Here is a 19,077-nt window from a genome sequence, read left to right as displayed (position 1 = left end):
GCAGCATGATAGGGATTACCTGTTACCAGCCGAGCTAAAAAAGCTTTAGCCTTCCAATCCGAGCTAAAGAACCTTAGCCTTCCAACCGAGCTAAATTCGCACCATGCTATCAATCTGTCCGGTCAAAACGTCTCTTCAGTCTCTAATTGAATCGATTTCCATTCTAAGAACACGTGGCAGACTCTGATTAGCTCAATGCAGCTATCATGCCGTCTTCGTACTCTGCGTTTTTTTTTAACAGTCCCGCCTTTTTGTCGTTCTTTACACAAAAACTACTCATTTTGAATCTATCACGTCTACTATTCATCATTTTCTCTCTCTTTGAGCTTATTCTCCTTTGTTCTCTTGCAACTGCGGAGCTCGTGTTCTTGCTGGGATCTTTTTCACCTTTGGTCCCTCTATTTTGAACTGGTATGTGACTCAAATCTCTTTCCTTTCCGTTGATTTCGCACTTATTTTGTAATGCATAGCATGCATTTCTGTATGATTTTCAAAAACACCTACTCCACTTTTGCTTCCATTTTCTGAAAAAACCTTTGTAATATAACCACTGTCTGTATGAATAACTGGGGACATGGTAGTTTTGATCCAAAATCATACTCCAACCGAACTAGGATATTGTTTGTATTAGATATGACCCTGGCCGAAATAAACAACCGGACCAAAACTTCATACCCTATTCGAAGTTTCAATAGGCCTTACCTCTTAGCCGGGCTATCGAACTGCATTAAGTGTGCGCAATACCATGCTAGAAAGCCCTAACTACCGACCGAGCTAAAACCTGGAGCTAAGCCAGCTCATTAGTTAAAACCGAAGTAACAATGCTGCCCCAAAAAGCTCAACCGGGCTAATGGCCCTTGCTCAAACCGAGGTAAGAATGGATAATGGCCCACGTAGCCGAGCTAGGACTTTGTTTATCTTGCATTTGTTTCTTTTAGCACGGTCCAACGATCTGTGCTTAACATCTTTCTTTTTTCACTTTACAGACTTAGGTTGCCAGGCACTCCCTTGAACGCTTAACTGAGCTACTCAGCGTCAATTCACGGCCGAGCTAATACTCCGTTAATTTATGCATAATTTTAAACCTCATGGGTAAATATAGGTTTTTGGTAAACACACCAGGGGCCATGGCCGAGTTCCGAAGGGACTACCATATCCCTGATGATGTCCATCTCACTCTAGCCGAACTGGATATCACACATTGGGGAAACCCTGGTTTTGTTCCTTTTACCCTTCTTTCCATTATAGAAACCGGACTAAGATTCCCTGTACAACCTCTTCTTTGCGAGTTCCTTAGACAAACCAACCTCTGCCCTACCCAGCTTTCCACAAATTCATACCGCATAATAAATGGCATCACCGAGCTAAACCGCCGGGCTGGCCTTAACCTCAGTCTAGCCGAACTCTTCCACCAATACTCCATAGGATCGGCTAAAGATGGCTGGGTTTACTATTTAAGAATAAGACGCCGTCGTGAAAAGATAATAAAGAATATCCCGGATAAAGATATGAATGAGGATGATTTCTTCTGGGTGTCTGGGAACTTTGAGGACCAACAAATCCAGATCCCGAGCGACAAAATAAATGGGAACAAGGGTGTAGCTGATAGGATTACCTCGGCTCAATTCCATACTTTTCTTTACTTCGGTTTCTTATCTTGAACCATACTAACTGTTATCTTTTTTTCTTCATGCAGATTTGAACTTCCTCAAGTCTCAGTACAGCTACCCAAACTTAAACGCACTTCGTGCCGCACTCCGATATCCAAACAGAAGCTGGGCCGAGCTACTGAATTTTGAACCGACCTACTGATATAATAGCCGCAAGAAGACCAGAGTGACCAATTTCCTCCTTGAACCTTCGCTAGAGCCAGATCCATCATTGCCTCAAATTAATCTCATCTCACAACTACCGAACAAGAAATGGCCAAGAAGAGAGTCGTAAGAGCACTCCTCACCAAGATAAATCGGCCCGAGGTACCACAAGCCGATCAAACCCAGGAGACCGTGGTAGCCCTACAATCCCATCAACCTGAATCGTCTCGGACTCGCAAGCGCGTTCGGTCTTCCACTACCGAGCCATGCCTTGTCGATGAGGACGAAACTCTGCTTCCTTCAACTGAAGTACCGAGCCCACAACCTGAGAGCCCAGACCGAGCTAACTCTTCTTATTAGGCACCGAGATTAACACATCAGAACCGAGCCATCAAACAAACAGATTCAATGGTGGCGGATAAAGATCACATGTTGGCCTTCAACCTGGCTAAGAGCGTGTGTCTGCCCCCTGATATGAGGGTTAATTTACCAAGATGAAGAAAATCAAGTTAAGTGTACGATTATGGAAATAAATTTGAAAGTTTGTTAGTTTGAGTTTGATTTTTATTATTCTTTATAAATTTGAGGTTCATCCTCACATGCATGTTAGAATTTCAAAGTTCTAGATTTAATTCATATGTAAAAAGACTTATGAGATTAAATTTGGGTTTGCATGTAAAATCAAGTTAGGACCAAGAGTATGAATTACGATTTCTTAAATTTGTTAAACTTGGGTTTAATTTCATATAAATAGATGAAGTTAGCAAGATGACGAATAAATGGAGTTATGTTCAATTTATGGAAATTAAATTGGAAATCAATTATTTTGACTTTAATTTTGTAATCTTGCATGAAATTAAGCTTCATTGTTACATGCATGAATAAATTTTATAAGTTTAATACTCTAATGATACATATATCATGGATTTTGAAGGATTTGGATTAATTTAATCTCATATTTTGAAGAGAAAAAAAAAATGTTTTATGAACATCAAGTTTATGGAAAATTAGAATTAATCTTAATGCTAGTTAAAGCTTTGATTTTATAATTAAATTTTTAATCCATGCATGTAGTGTGATTTAAGATTCTATTTAAATTACACATATTTTAATTATGAATTTTTCAAGAGTTTTGAGAGTTTAATTCTTGTTTTAAAAATTGTGGGCTTGAAATTGGGTTTGATATGGAGAAGATGAGTTAAAACTAAATTTGGACAATTGAAGCATGATTTTGAATGAATGATTTCTAATTGAAAGTGTTTATTTAATTATACAATGGTTTTCCGTTTTTGTGTACCAAAAGTACATGTTTTGAGGCTTTGAATACGAAATTTGAATTTCAATTACAATTTTGGAATTTCAGAATTTGCGTTGTCCGCTCGAGCAAGGGAAGTCTTGCTTGAGCGTGAAAATCGAGCTCCCAGTAGTTTTTCAAATTTTGCAGTCCACTCGAGCGACCAAAACGGCGCTCGAGCGGAGGCCCATTTGCAGCATATTTTGAAAAATTACACTTAGTTCACATTTTTATTCTCATCTCTTTCCAAGGCATTCTAAACATGATTTATGACTCAATAAAGATTAATAAGCTACCAATCAACATGGATTAGTTAGTTGAAAAGTGAATCATTGATCTAGTGGTAATTGTTTAAGAAGCTAAGTAAAAGATCAATCTATTTGGAAGATAAGGGCTTAGTAATGAAAGAATATGTGAAATAAGAACCTGGCTTATTTGAATGAGAAAGAATCAGCGTAGTAGAACTTTGGACTATTTAGACGAAAAAAGACTAGAAAAGTCAAGTTTGATCAAGGAAGGTATTTCAATGTGTTTATGTTATGTGCTTGTGTAGGTCACGCGCCATTGTCTGCCTGGTTTATCTGATATGTCCAGTCTGTCTGATTTGCTTCTGCAGCTATCTGTGAGTAATAACTTAGTAAAGTTATGCTCAACTGTATTTATTCTCTGTGTGATAAAATGAGATCTGTTTTGTGAAATGATATGTTCTGTATAATGAATGATTGTCTAATTTCTGATATCTACTTGTAACATCCTTAGCATCATGTGATATCTGTTAGCTGTTATCCAGTATCGGAGGTTCCTTTGTGGAACTTAATCTGTTAGCATTCTGTTACTCGTACCGGAGGCCTCGTCATGGGGGCTCAGCTTCCGTTTTGTTACCCAGATTCGGAGGTTCCTTTATGGAACTGGTTATTCGTAACCTCACGTGTATACGTTCTGTTCTGTTCTGTTAATGCTAATGGATGTATCACGTATGCTTGCGCATGACATATGATTTCTGTCTGTATATGATCTGGACAAATTATGAATTTGATATGAAACTGATTTATGATTTCTGAATCTGTACGGACTCATTCACTGAAACCCCTTTACTATGTTATTGTTCACTGAGCTTTCTTTTACAGTTTATATTATGTATGTAGGTGAGCCGGCGCGTGATTAGGGCTAGAGTTGACGGCCTTCATTTCTGTTTTTGTCAGCCAACAGTTGTGTCTCCCGTGGAGGTTCCGGACACGTCAAGTGATTGTTGCTATGTAATATAAAGTTTTAGTTATGTTTTCTTGTTTGGTTAAACAAGTCTTGTGTATTTTTGTAAATAGGGCGTAGCCCCTTTTTGTCTAATTTGTATATATAGGATGACTTAAAGATAATGTGTATATATGTATATAAAAAGTTTAAAATTTTTCTGTCTCATATAAGTCTACATAGCTCAATGGACGTTGTATATTGTTATTTGCTTCCGCTAGTCCCTAATATTATGTTAATCTGTCTCAGAGGCCTTCGGTAATCCCAGGATTACTGGTCGATTACGATGCTAAACTTATAAGGACGGGTTTGAGTCGTAACAAATAAAATAGTGACTTTTTACTTTTTTTGAAGATGCCAAACTTAACCTAAGTTTTAGCTAACTTCCCAAATCATTCCTTTATTTCACGTGTCAACCACACCACATTCAAGATGAATGACTACTGCATAATTGGAGATTTTACATCACTTGTAAATTAATTTTTACAATTATAACTTTTTAAATTCATTAAACAAATTTAAATTGTTAGTTTAAAAGACAAAATTATTACTTTCGATAATTAGTAAGAAAAAGTGGAACTTGATTGTTAAAATAAGTTATGACGGGTATGTTTGGTAACGTTTACGTTTTCAGTTTAAATTTACAAAAATTTTATAAACTGGTTTTTGTTTATTTTTTATTTATTTTTAGAAAAACATAAACTACAAACGCGTTTGGTAATTAACAAAATGTTTAAAAAAATTTAAAAATATAAAAAAGAGTGAGAAATGGAAAGTGGTGGCAAGTGGTGGTGAAAGATGGTGGTTGAAAGTGGTGACGGTGGGTGGTGGGTAGCTAGTGGTGGTGGGTGGTGGTGGTGGGTGGGTGAGTGGGTGACGGTGGTGGGTGGTGGCAGTTGGTGGTGGCAGGTGGGTGGCAAATGGCGGATGGCGGGTGATGGTGGGTGGTGGTGGCGGGTAGGTGGTGGTGGGTGGGTGGGTGGGTGAGTGGGTGACGGTGGCGGGTAGTGGGAGGTAGAGAGTGGGTGGTGGTGGTGGTGGCGGCGGTTGGTGGATGGTGGGTGGTGGTGGTGGGTAGGTGGGTGACGGTGACGGTGACGGTGGCGGGTGGTGGGTGATAGCGAGTAGATGGTGGTGGCGGTGGCGAGTGGTGGTAGCAGGTGGGTGGCGGATGGCGAGTGGTGGCGGGTAGGTGGCAGGTGGTGGTGGTGGTTGGTGGGTGGGTGGATGACGGTGGCAGGTGATAGGTGGTAGCGAGTAAGTGGTGGTGGGTGGTGGTGGCAGGTGAGTGGCGGGTGGGTGGTTGGTGGTGGTGGTGGTGGTGGTGGGTGGTGGGTGGTGGTGGCAGGTGGGTGGTGATGGTGGGTGACAGGTGGTGGATGGTGGTGGCAGGTGGGTGGTGGATGGTGGTGGCTGGTGGGTGGTGAGTGGTGGTGGCAAGTAGGTGGCGGGTGGGTGAAAGGTAGTTGCGAGTGGTGGGTGGTGGCGGGTGGATGGTAGGTAGGTAGGTGGTGGGTGGTGGTGGTGGCGGCGGCGAGGGGTGGGTGGTAGTGGCGAGTGGGTAACAGGTGGGTGGTGGGTGGTGGTGGTAGGTGAATGGTGATGGCAGGTGGTGGTGGGTGGTGGGTGGTGGGTGGTGGATGGTGGTGGCGGAAGATGGTGGTAGAAAATGGTGGCGGATGGTGGCTAGTATTGGGTGGTAAAAAAAAACTGAAAACTCAAAACAGAAACACATTTTTTGTGTTTTCATTTTTTGGTCAAATTTATAAACTGAGACCATTGATTTATAAATCAAATATTTTACCAAACAAGTTTTTATTTGAGTTTTTAAAATTTTTATAAATAAAAACTGAAAACTGAAAACGTAAATTACCAAATGACACCGACATAATTTGTATATTTACGTTAGTTATGGCACAATTTGTTTATTGTATAAAATATAAAATGTCATTGAAAAGTTATAATTACGACAAAAAAAAAAAAAAAAAAAGAATCTCTTGTCAATATGTATTTAAAGATTTTAAATAAGTTGAAAAAAAGTTATAAATCGTAATTTAAGAGAATCACATTTTTTTTATCAAATAAGTTTAAAATGTCCAATAAGTTCAAATTTCAAAAAAAGTTCAAAATGTCACAAAAAAATAAAATAAATGAGAAGCCAAAACAGTTTTTTTTTTTTTTGGATTTTTCTTTTTTTTTTTTACATTCGAGATTCATATATAAAAAAACAAATTGAAAAAGCTAAAAAATTGACATAATTTTAAAAAATTTACTAAAGACAAAAAATAAAAAATAAAAAAATTTGTCTTTTATAGAAGTTTCCAAAATTTGAAGGGGAAATAACAATAAGTGGAAGTTCAAAAATAAATATTAATGTTATGGAAAAATTTAGGTCAAATTTTACTTTATCCTCTATGATTTGGACCATATGCAGTTTAACCCCTTAACGTTTAAAAATAATTTCATGACTCCCATGTAATTTGTGGATTAAAGTGCACCATTAAATACTCTTAAGCATTCCGTTCAACTTAACAGTAAGTGTGAGCCTCCGTTTAGGAAGTGGGTTGGCTTTTTGACTTTTTTGACTATTTTAGCCTAGGCTAAAAAGTTTGATTTGTGAAGGACTTTTTGACTTTTTGACCTTTTTTTGTGAAAGAAGAGTGTAATGATTATGGGTTGGATATGATGTTTTGTTTTTTGTAGCTAAAATAGTCTATTTTGTCTTTTGTAGTTAAAATAGCCAAAAAAACCTAAAAAAGCTCTTCCCAAACGGACCCTTGAAACGTGTGTAAGTGGTTACATGTTTATTGTCAAATTTTAATGGAGTAAATCGCACATAAAATAAAACATGTAAGTGGTTATATGTTTATTTTCAAATTTCAATGAAGTAAACCGCACATGAAATAAAACACAAGAGATTAAAATGCACTTTGTCTTTTATACAAATGGCGAAAATATAAGGATATTTTAGTCTTTTTTATTAAATCATTAATGGTCTTAACGGTGCAATTTAGTTCACAAATTACTATGAGATTATGTTGTCATTTATAAACATTAAAGGGATAAACTGCCCAAACTAAAGAGGTAAAGTAAAATTTGCCCAAAACTTTACAAGTTTGACTTTTAATGTAGCAAAATTTTTCATTAATTTATAAAAAAAAAAAATCATACCTTCTACTTAAATGATATTTTCCCAAATCTAAATACCAAATTTTAAGTTAAATTTATGACTTAAAAAAATTAAGTTGTTTCACTCAAAACTTTTTAACTTTTTAATGACATGCTAAACACCCCCCCAAAATATAGTAAACCCAAAAATATGATGGAAGAAACAAAATTAAACCAAAATGGAGAGAGATGTTGACATATATGAATTAGAAAGAAAATATGCTTATGTCATGAGATTGATGTTGGTTATGTCATGAGAGAGAGAGAGAGAGGGAGAGTTGAAAGCTTCAATATATAGTTATGGATTCATCCACACATCAAAACACAATACAAAACAAAATGGAAAACACAAGGCGTCAGTTTTACATAACTACCCCCAAACAATTCGCTCTACCTACGAAAAAAGAGAACAGAAAAGAAAGGAAAAGAAAATAAAATTAGGCTACTTTTGGAAGGAAAGGACATTAAAGCCAACAACCAAACTCGCGCCCGTCAAATGACATTTTGAATTCCTCGGCGATCAATTAAAGCTATTAATGGCCACCACCAAATCACCCTTTTAATCGCCGTATTTGCAAGTGAAATAGTGGGTCCCAAACTTACCTACACACAATCAAAAAAACGTTTGAAAAGGTCATGTTAGGCAAAAGCAATACATTGCGACAATGTTACGTAATTCAAATTTTGTGATTTAAAAGTAGCTCAAATGGTTAAAACGACGTCGTTTTGAATACAGAACAACATAAAAATGACCAAAACGACGTCGTTTTGACCATTTGAGCCACGTTTGAGCCACAAAATTTGAAGTACAACACATTTTCCAATACATTGTAAAGCTCATTTTTGTTTTGTAATCAACTTTCATAATGAACAAAATGACTAAAACACCCTTGTCATTGATTTTTTAATAGCCCATTTCAGTTTAACCATAATAATAATAATAATAACCTAAATGACCAAAACATTTGTGAATCATGTTTTATTTTATGGTAACCTCTACAATTTTTTGATCTTGGGTTTGTTACAAAAACATAAAAGATAGAGAAAATTACTCATGTATTCTTAAACAAATATATTTTTTTTTTTCTTGTCATTTTCCTAGAGGAAAAGAAAATAAAAATTGCAGCAATCAAAGGTTGGTCCTTAATCTGAAAGTTTGAAGTTGGATCATGAAATGAAATAATCGACTTGAGTATGACTCGTGTTTAATTTGTTAAATAATCGTTCAAATTTGATAAAATATATTTTAAAATTATTTAAGTTTATAATATTTATTAAGGCACTAATTAACATCCCGGTAAAAGTGTACTTTTTTATCTTTTTATCTTTTGAATCACATTATCTCTCTATTTTTTTTACATATTTTTTGTAAAAAATTAAAAAATATACTTATTTAAATCAATCAAAACGCCCCCTAAAAATTGAGAAAGTTGTAATGTAATTAATCTTCGAGCTTTCAAATCAAACTTCAAGAATCTACTATATGAGTTTGTGAGTTATATGAATTATAAAAAATTAACCTACTAAAACCTGACTTGTTATTACTTTGATTAAAGTTTATTTGAGATCAACTTAAGGATATTTAAAACTCGTTTTCAAGTTAAAAATTAAACAACCTTGATGTCAACTACCTTGATGTCTTCCTACATTTACCAACTCACTCGAGCCAAAAGCAAATTCCATTGTGATGTAATTGAGCCCTAAAAATTCTCCACTATCACAAATGAAATTATCCAATTTGCGTTTGTCAAGTGATGTTTTTAACTAATAAAAACTAAGTAAATGTTACTTTATTCATCCCTTACAGATGGATTATATATGTACTTTGTTACTTATTTTTATCATAATCTTATGATAAAATTTGGGGGAATTACACTAACATTGTATTAGTAAAAATTATTTACAAACAAAAAAAGTAAAAAAATATTACAAATATTAATATTTAATATCATAAATTTTTTTCACTAATATGTAATAATTTTTTGAAAACCACGCTGAACAATAATTTCCCTATAAAATTATAATAATTTATGATTTAAAAATAAATTTATTTTACGACAAATCATACATAATTTTGTGTTTAATCTTGTTTTTAAATCACAAATCACCGAAATTCTAACTACCTAACAAGTTTGGGTCATCAAATCTTAGTAGTTTTGGCCTAGTGATCTTGTAATCACACCTTAAGACATGGTGAGAAATATGTTAAAAATTTGAGTTGATAGAGCAGTGATGATCTCTTTAGTTATAATCTAACTCTATTAACAAACTAACCTCCAACAATTTTGAAAAAAGAAAACCCAAAAACAAAAACAAAAACAAAAACAAAAAAATGATTGGAAACTCTAATTGAGCACTCCTAATACGGAATAAGCTTCCCTCCATATTTTCATACATCTCCATACTTCTCTTGAAGGCCCTAATTTGGACATGTACCTATAATCTGAGCCATCTATTTCGTAAATTTCGTAATAGTGGTCATTCATGTAAAAAGTGAGTTTCGTTAAAAAATTATAAACTTAAGAAAAATCGCATTTTATTTTATAAAATGAATGACAAATGTTATTATAATCTTAAACCATTCATTTTATAAAATAAAATATTTTTTGTTTGTGTTTATAATTTTATTTATAAAATTCATTTTTTATATAGATGACCTTTATTATGAAACTTACAAAATAAGTTGTTTAGATCATTAATGCGGGTTCAAATTGGGATTTACAAAAAAAGTATGAAAAAAATATGAAGAGATACAAATATAGAGAAAGCTTATCCGTCCTAATTTACCTTTAATGATGTGAAAACATCTCACTTAAAGAAAATGCGGTAGACCCCGGTGGGAGTAGTGAGAGTCCTTCTTGATTGGCTAGAAAATATATATATATATATATATATATATATATATATATATTTTTTTTATACTTCAGCCACTGACAGTATGTCTTGTGACAGTTGGGTGGCTAGTCACGGGGTCTCCAGCATCACCCCACTCTTTATTCATTCTCTCTTTAAATATAATATATTAAGGGGTTTGGTTATGGTGTGCAACTTACACCTTACACCTTATACCTTACACTTACACCTTACACTTACACCTTTTGTAAAAAATTAAACCTTACACTTACACCTTTTTTGAGGTTGCACACCATGTGCAACCCACTTACACCTTACACCTTACCCTTACACCTTACCCTTACACCTTATACTTATACTTATACTTACACCTTACACTTACACTTTTTGTGTAAGTGGCACATGGTGTGCACTTGCACACTTAAGAAAACTCCTATATTAAGACAGAAAACACCATTCAAAAAAATCAACGTCAACATCACATCACAGTAAAACTAATGAGTTATGTATGACACTGCAGTAAAAATAATGAGTTAAGGTCATGTTTGATTTAAAAGACTAATAGTGAAGTATTAATAATCCTATTAAATTAGTGTAAGATTCACTATCCAATTGGATTAATATCCATTGGATTAATAATCTCACCCCTACCTCATTACTAATAATCCTACAAATTTGTTGGATTAATTATCCATTGGATTAATAATCCTAAACCAAAATGTTAAAACAAACATGAGATAATTGGGCCCACGGATTAATAATCCTAATCCCATGCTCTAATCCACCCAATCAAACATGCCCAGGCCATGTTTGATTCACAACACTAATAGTGAGGTATTAATAATCCTATTAAATTAGTGTGGTATTAGTTATCCCACCCCTACCCCATTACTAATAATCCTACAAATTTGTTGGATTAATTATCCATTGGATTAATAATCCTAAACTAAAATGTCAAAACAAACATAGAATGATTGGGCCCACGGATTAATAATCCCAATCCTATACTTTAATCCTTCCAATCAAACATGCGATAAGAGTACACTCAACTTCGAATCTGTACCGATCTATGTATGACACTGCACATATTAGCCAATAAGGACACAACACATCTATCAGGTTCTTTTTACAGATCTAGTGCGTCTAATAATTTTACGTACCATTAACAGTGATTTTTGTTTTTACTGCCGTACCCCCCAACGCAGTGGAACAATGATGTTGGTTCAGACCCAAATAACATAGCAACACATCATCTTGTCAATTACATTATAAGCCCTCATTAAAGAGAAGTTATTGGTTGATACACTTTAGGGATGTCTCAAGTATGTTATGATTAGTTAAAAAAATAAAATTTATAATTTTATATTAAATAATTAAAAAATATAAAAGAACATAATGAATTATTATTAGCAAAAAGCAAAGTCAAGTGATGCTTCAAGAGCACCAAATAATTTCTCATATGGGAAGGCTATTTCGACTAAAATAATTCATAAAAATAAAATAATTAATAAGACAAAATATCACATTCAATTTATAATTATTTCTTTTTTTTTCAAAATCATCAATCAACTACAAAAAAAATATTTCTAAACACAATTTTTTTAACCAAGGTAAGATAATTAATTTCCCAAACAAGTTTGCATTGAAACATCAACAATTTAACCAAAATACAGGGTTAAAAAAAATTAAAATTTGATGTATAAAATTACTGTTAAGAAATTGCTAAATATCATAAATTTGTTATTCTGCTATGTCTTGCTCTTTCTCTCGAATGAAAGCTATATAATTCAATAATATTTTAATTTTTAAATTTATTTTGGTAAATTACTACTAAACCGTAACAAATCTCTCTCTTTTGTTTGGATTCCCATGTTGTGTGGTACTGTTTTTCTTTTAGATTTGAAAGTTAACAAAAAAAAAAAAAAAAAAAAAAAACCCGCCTTTTAAATAATCATTTTTCAAAGACAATTTATTTAAACCATTTATACCTTAAAAACTATAACACCACCAAGACGATAAATACCACCTAACCTAGCCCTTTACCTTCAAGCTCTAATGCTTACCCCCACCTAAAACTTCAAACCAACAATTAGTCCATGCTTGATGGACTAAATTAAATTGGATTAACATTCTTAGGATGGTTAATTATGAAACTATATAGTATATATATATAGGACTTGTTGACTCCAATATTAGAGCATAGAATTGGATTATGAATCCGGTGATATGCACATTCCTGCGTTTGAATGGCACAAATGGTGGCCAGCTTAGTAATCCGTAAGATTCCAATCCCACAAATTCATAAGATATTAAATACCATATGAAGGTAAGTATTAATTATCCCACACATATTTATCTTACTAATGGAGATGGCCAGTCAATCCAATGGTTAATCCCATAGATTATTAATCCTATCACTATTAACAAATCAGACAGCCGCATATAAAAATAATTCCTTTCCCAACCCCCCGCGCCAAAAAAAAAAAAAAAAAAAGAAGCCACAATGATGTGGATAGCGTCTCACAGGGTCTAATAAGTGATTACCAATATTATCCAAAATTATACTGAAGTTTACCCCAAAAAAAAAATTCACTATAAAATTACACTAAAATTTAGGGTCACTTTATAATTTATGCAGACTTATTTGTGAGGTGGCTTTGATGAAGTGGATTAGCATTAGTGATGTGGCTTGTGTACATCACCATCACTTCTTTATAGGAGTTGATTTATGGTGAATGATAAATTATTCACATATATGAATACATATGTATATTATATATATATATATATACACATACACACACATACGCATCCCATTATTTGGATGACACAAGATTATAAACAAAGACTGACAAAATCTTATCGATTTTGTAATTTAATTAATTAGTCTTTGGATGACACAAGATTATAAAAAAAGATTGACAAAAACTTATCAATTTTATAATTTAATTAATTAGTCTAAACCTCTCATTCATCTCTCATCAATAGTCCTCTACATAAGCGATATCACTTTCTGGTAGACTAATAGACCAAACCCCAATTTTCTTAATCAAACATAAGATTATATATTATTAATCCAATCATGTCCACCCAAACAAACAAATATGCCCTTACTAACATCGACACCACCACTGCACCTGAAACCGCACTCCTAACTTTTCCAAGATAACCTTCCAATTGGCAGAAACACTTGAATCACCAAACCCACTTCTAATTCATCATATATACATCAAATACCAAAACCCAACTAGTCGACCACTAATCCTTTGAAAAATCAACAAAAACCACCACAACAAAACCTCTTAGGCCAATTCTTATTCAACCACAAATCTCGTTTTCATAAATCACATTTCTGTCACCCTCAACTGCCAAAGGGTCGGAATTTTTGACATGACACAAACTAGACACGAATTTAGAAGGGTTATAGTTATCGACGCAAACCTAAACACAATGATACAAAAAATAACATAGATTAAATCGGTGCCAAACCCACCAAACTCAAATTTGTCATGTTGGGTAATATATCAGCTATTATCAACGCAAACCTAAACACAATAATACAAAAAATAAATTAGATTAAATTGGTGCCAAACCCACCTAACTCAAATTTGTCATGTTGGGTAATGTATCAGCTATTGGAGATAGTTATGAATTATATATTACGTGGCAATTGCTTTAGTTATTGAATGTAATTGTACTTTTTTCTATTGATGAAAGGTCATGCCGATTTAGAATATTAATCAAGCTATTAGTAAAAATTCGAGACTTACCTATTTGACAATTTGTGTGGTTTTTCAGCTTCTACTTTTCTAAATTATTCATGATTTTTTTTTTTTTTTTTTTTGAGTTAGTTTTTTGGACATTGTCATTGTAAACGTAGTTATCCTAATTAACAAGAAAAAACAGGTTACATACACAATAACAAACTGATCGTTTTAATTGTTAATTGTAAAGACACTCAAAAAAAAGATTCAACAATGCTTGATAATTCAAATTTTCATAGCCCGAATAGCGCGAATGTCTCAAAACGGCGTCGTTTTAGAGATAAAACGACGTCGTTTTAATACATTTGAGCTATTTGGCCACACAAATTCGAGCTACCAAGCATTTTTCTAAAAGATTGGGTCACGTTAATGTCAGGATACTCGAAACTTCGGGACAATGTTTGACAGAATCTGACACAAATTCGAAACGACAGGACCAAGTTCAGACCAAACAGTGAGTAACAGATTCAGAGTTGAAGAAATCAAAGTGCTTTCTACATATTAAAGCTACTTGAAACGAATAAAGAGGTACACTAGCTTTGAGTCGATTTCAAAATCCACTCACAAAAAAGCCTTCAACACCTCCTTCATGGAGTCACCACTAACAACACGAAGTTTTGCTATGTTCACTCCCAATTCATCAAATTCATCTCTTATTATTTGTAGTCATTTATTTATTTATTTATTTATCCAATTTAATTATGAAGCCAATTTCTCTTCTTGAAATGATAATTTTTTTTAGTGGGTATGGATTTCAGATACCAAAAATCAGTTTTAAATGTTAAATATAGGGATTCTGTAATCTAAAGACCCCCCCCCCCCCCCCAAAAAAAAAAAAAAAAAAAAAAACCTATATGATTTTAGAGAATTGCTATCTTCTGAATTTCTAAACAAAAGAGCCGTCTTTGAATAAGGTCAACTTCATATAGTGTTGCGAATAATTTTAAGTTGTGTTTGGATTATATATAAAATAAAATAAAAATTAAAAAAAAAAATGAAAAGAATTGACAGTACCATTCACATGAAATCACTCAAATTTAGATTGAGAAGTTTAGACACCAAGTTTCAAAGCTTTACCATAATAGATTTGAAATAACAATGTAAAAAATATGATTAATTCTTAAAATTCTAATTGCAAAAAAATCATAATAAAATACTTATCTTCCCAAAAAAGCAATTGCCAAATGGAAACTGAATATTTCATAATTACTTATTGCATCTGATTAAGTGAAATTTCATTTTTAAAGAGGAACTACAACTCCTAATTTGACTATAGTATTTCTTGAATCTAGCCAACTTAAATAGAATTTTGAAGGTCTTTTTAAGTTATTATATGGGACAGTTTGTCTTAAGATTCTCAAAATCAAATTGCTCGGCTTGCTATGAATTAACGGGAAATCGTAGAATTCGAGTCATAAAAAGCATGAAGTTTAATTTGTGCAAAACTAGATTAAAAAAAAAAAAACAAATGTTCGATGGTCATAACCCCAGTAATTTCATTGGTCGGAACAGCCTACACTTCACAATCGAATCATAAGGCAAGTATCCCCATTCTACATATAACTTAGTAAAACCCTTGAATTTTATTCCTCGCTTGAGCTCAATAACCTCAAAATATTTTATCTTACAATTATCAGTAATCTTATTTCGTGAAAGAAAAATTCATTCTCTGAATTCTTATGTTAATTTAAGAGTTAGTATATTCAAAAAGTATGAAAATAAATTTTCTGAAAGATGTGAACATCACTACTGCTGCACAACTCCAGTTATTAAGGTAAAAATGATTTGGTACCTTTAAAAAGCCATTGATTGGGACTTGTTTAGAAAACTCAGATTGCTTAGATCTTCAAATATTCCTTTACAAATTTCATACAGTTCAGAGGTGCTAAGCCAAACTCCATTTTTATCTTTGGTTAATAGAAGAGACATGAAAAACAAATTCATAACAAGGAAGAAGAACCTATGGGTACATAAAATTTCGTAGTTCGATGTGCAATTTTAACCCTTTGTATGCACAGAGTTTGATCTACTAGAAAAGTGCATAGATTCATATTCCATTTATATTTACAAAGTAAAAATTTTGATATTAAGAGCCCAACTTTGACATACGTACTTTAACTAATTCCTTCTCAAAGTAACGTTCACCCCACGAGCATACTCCCGTATTGATGTTTGCATTGTTTTCAAAACCCTGTTTGCTTAACTTTAGAATATCGGGTAAATCTTAGAGTTGCCCGTGGGCATGCCCACAAAATCTAGACCTAATAGACATTTTGCCATAACATCATCGGTTTTTTCACTTAAATTTGTTTGTTTGTTTGTTTATTTGTTCTTTGTTGGAAAAAAACATGTTAAGAGTTTGTTTCCAATCACATATAGCAGTTAGTGTTCCAGAGGGAAAATCTTGTGACTCGAAACACAAACCACTCCAGTAAGTAGAATGTGATTGGAACATATCATGACGTGTACTCTAGAACACGTTGGCTCACGCTGATCATGCAGTTTGAATAGCAATACATCTCTATATGTGAAAGAGACTTGTTTAAAAATTGACGATTTGATGATACCAAGTTTGATTAACATACAAGATTACGATAAATTAGTCAAACTTGTTATGTTGATTGAAGTAGTGCCTCCCCAAGTCTTTTGCCCTAAAACTCTCTTTTTAGACATCAGTTCATGTTTCTTGTTTTACTTGTAATCGCTAAAAAAGAAATTGAAAATATAGGGGAAAATTATATTAATCGCCAAATTAGTATTTTGACACACAAGTGAACCATTTTGTGGTTTGTGGGTTGTAAAACAGAAATCGCTGGAGTATTTAAGTTCTCTAGAAACCATGGTTCATTGAAAATCAAGTTGTTTGTTAACCACACATACTGTGCAATTCTCTCATCAACACATAGATTGAAGATGGTTTAGTTAGATAGTTTTCATTTTTGACTTAGAGAGAGTTTCTGTGATCTTCATTTTTACAAAATAGATTTTGTAGGAACGCTTAATTTTGCCGATGCCTTCTTGTATTGATTTTGGATACTTCTAGTGTATGGATATTGTGTCCCTTCTAGGTCTTTATGTAATAGACAAAATTACTCATTAAAAATTTAAAAAAAGAAAAGAAAAAAAAGTTATGTACGTAGTACCAAAAATAACAAAACAAGTAGGCATAGATTTTTTAAAAAGGAAATCTCCTATGTTGAATGTTTCATATTATCAAGGCATTATCCAAATATAATGAAAATTTCATCAAAAAAAAAAAGAATAGAAGTAGTTTGATTTGGATTGCTTATGTGTTTGCAATACATAAATGACTGATAGCAGTTGTGCTCATCATGCATTCATGTATATCATTTTACTTGTACTTGAGCTCTTTCATTATACAACTATGAGGATGATTTTATACAACTATAAGGATGATTTTGAAGGATTACTAATACTTTTTCCTAGGCTGAGGATTACTAATACTTGAATTAATAGTATTAACTACTTGTCGATAGAACTCTTTCCTTAAAATTTTGCTGATATTTCATCTTACTAATTCAGTTTCTACCATTAATGTACCAAATTCCCATTGTAATTTATCTGAGATATGAAACCATACAGCATCCCAACTCATATTTTTGAGGCAAGTTTTTTAAAAATTAAATCTCATATAAAATAAAATATAATTCACAATTACAACTTCAAAAACACTTATAAGGCTCACCCTAGATATATAAAAAGAATATGACAAGATAAAAAAGCTTCATATTTTCATGAACATGTGAGCTACACAATGCTATAAAAGATGGAAAACTAACCCGTGTGATTGTAATTAAAGCATATATCATTAGCAAAAGGCAATTAAGTAAACAACCACTGCAATCTCCCTAAAGAATGCATGTGAAAATAAAAAATATCATGAAAAACAGAGAACAATATGTGAATATAAATGCAGTAAACAGAGACATTCTTTCATGCCAGAAGAATTTACCAAAGACACTGCAAACTTAGTCAATCAATAAACTTAAGCAGCTGCAAGAAAATGAATTTAGGTACAAAAGAAAACAAAACATGGAAAAATAATTGTAAATTGGATATGCTATAGGATAAAGCCAGGCATATTGACAACAGATACAGTCAGGTTTCAACAGCATTTGAACACATAAACATGCCTTGTACATGAAATGGGGGACAAAAAAATAAGAAGAAGAAGAAGAAGAAGAAGAAGAAGAAGAAGAAGAAGAAGAAGGGGTGAAAATTGAACCAAACTGAGACTAAACTTCTATCTAAAGTCTAGCAACCAAGATGCTAAAAAACTTGACAGATCTCTTAAAGTCCCATAAAAAGACTTGTGAAGTCTCAATTCTTTATAATAAACCACTGGCTCCAGATCACATTTTTTGCAACTGCTGCTCAACCAACATGTCCACCTCAATCTCAACAATGATTAACTTCACCACAAAGAAATTCCACACACTATACTCACTTGACATAAAACTCCAATTATCTGATGATGCTGCAAAATCCTCAACTCAGATGGCCAAACAATTAAAGTCCAATAGGTATTGACATCAATTGGCATTGGAAGGGGTATCAGATTAATCTCTTCAAAACATCCATCTTCACAAAAAGGGCCATTGATCCAGTAACACATCACTGCTTTCAGCCAACAAAACAAACAAGCAATCTAGGAACAACTTTTTCTCTGGTTTCACCAAATCGAGGCATTACGCTCTGATTATTTCATACCAGAAAGGCGCTTCAAAACACTAACCATATCACCTATTACTATTACTATTAGACAAATATATTTATACACAATCCAGAGATACAAGGTAATTGAACTCCAATTGGTATTGACATCTAATGCCATTGGGAGGTATCAGATTGATCTCTTCAGAAATTCCGTCTTCATAGAAAGGGCTACTCCAGCCATATATCACTGCTTTCAGCC

The 19,077-nt window shown here is 33.3% G+C and overlaps 1 protein-coding gene across 2 annotated transcripts in view; it reads right to left on the bottom strand.

Annotated features, from left to right (window-relative positions):
* Positions 1 to 7,799: 7,799 nt before the first annotated feature.
* Positions 7,800 to 19,077, bottom strand: part of FPA (RNA binding protein) — a 30,909-nt gene continuing 19,631 nt past the window's right edge. For both annotated transcript variants that reach the window (XM_028255887.2, XM_028255890.2), the window contains one exon: positions 7,800 to 8,127. The gene's annotated coding sequence lies outside the window, so the exon portion shown is untranslated. The remainder of the gene's footprint in view (positions 8,128 to 19,077) is intronic.

This window comes from Camellia sinensis, chromosome 6 (assembly GCF_055761805.1).
Source record: "Camellia sinensis isolate YWXY chromosome 6, ASM5576180v1, whole genome shotgun sequence".
Lineage (NCBI taxonomy): Eukaryota > Viridiplantae > Streptophyta > Magnoliopsida > Ericales > Theaceae > Camellia > Camellia sinensis.
The sequence above is the reverse complement of the archived record's forward strand: the minus strand, read 5'-3'. Positions and strand labels throughout refer to the sequence as shown.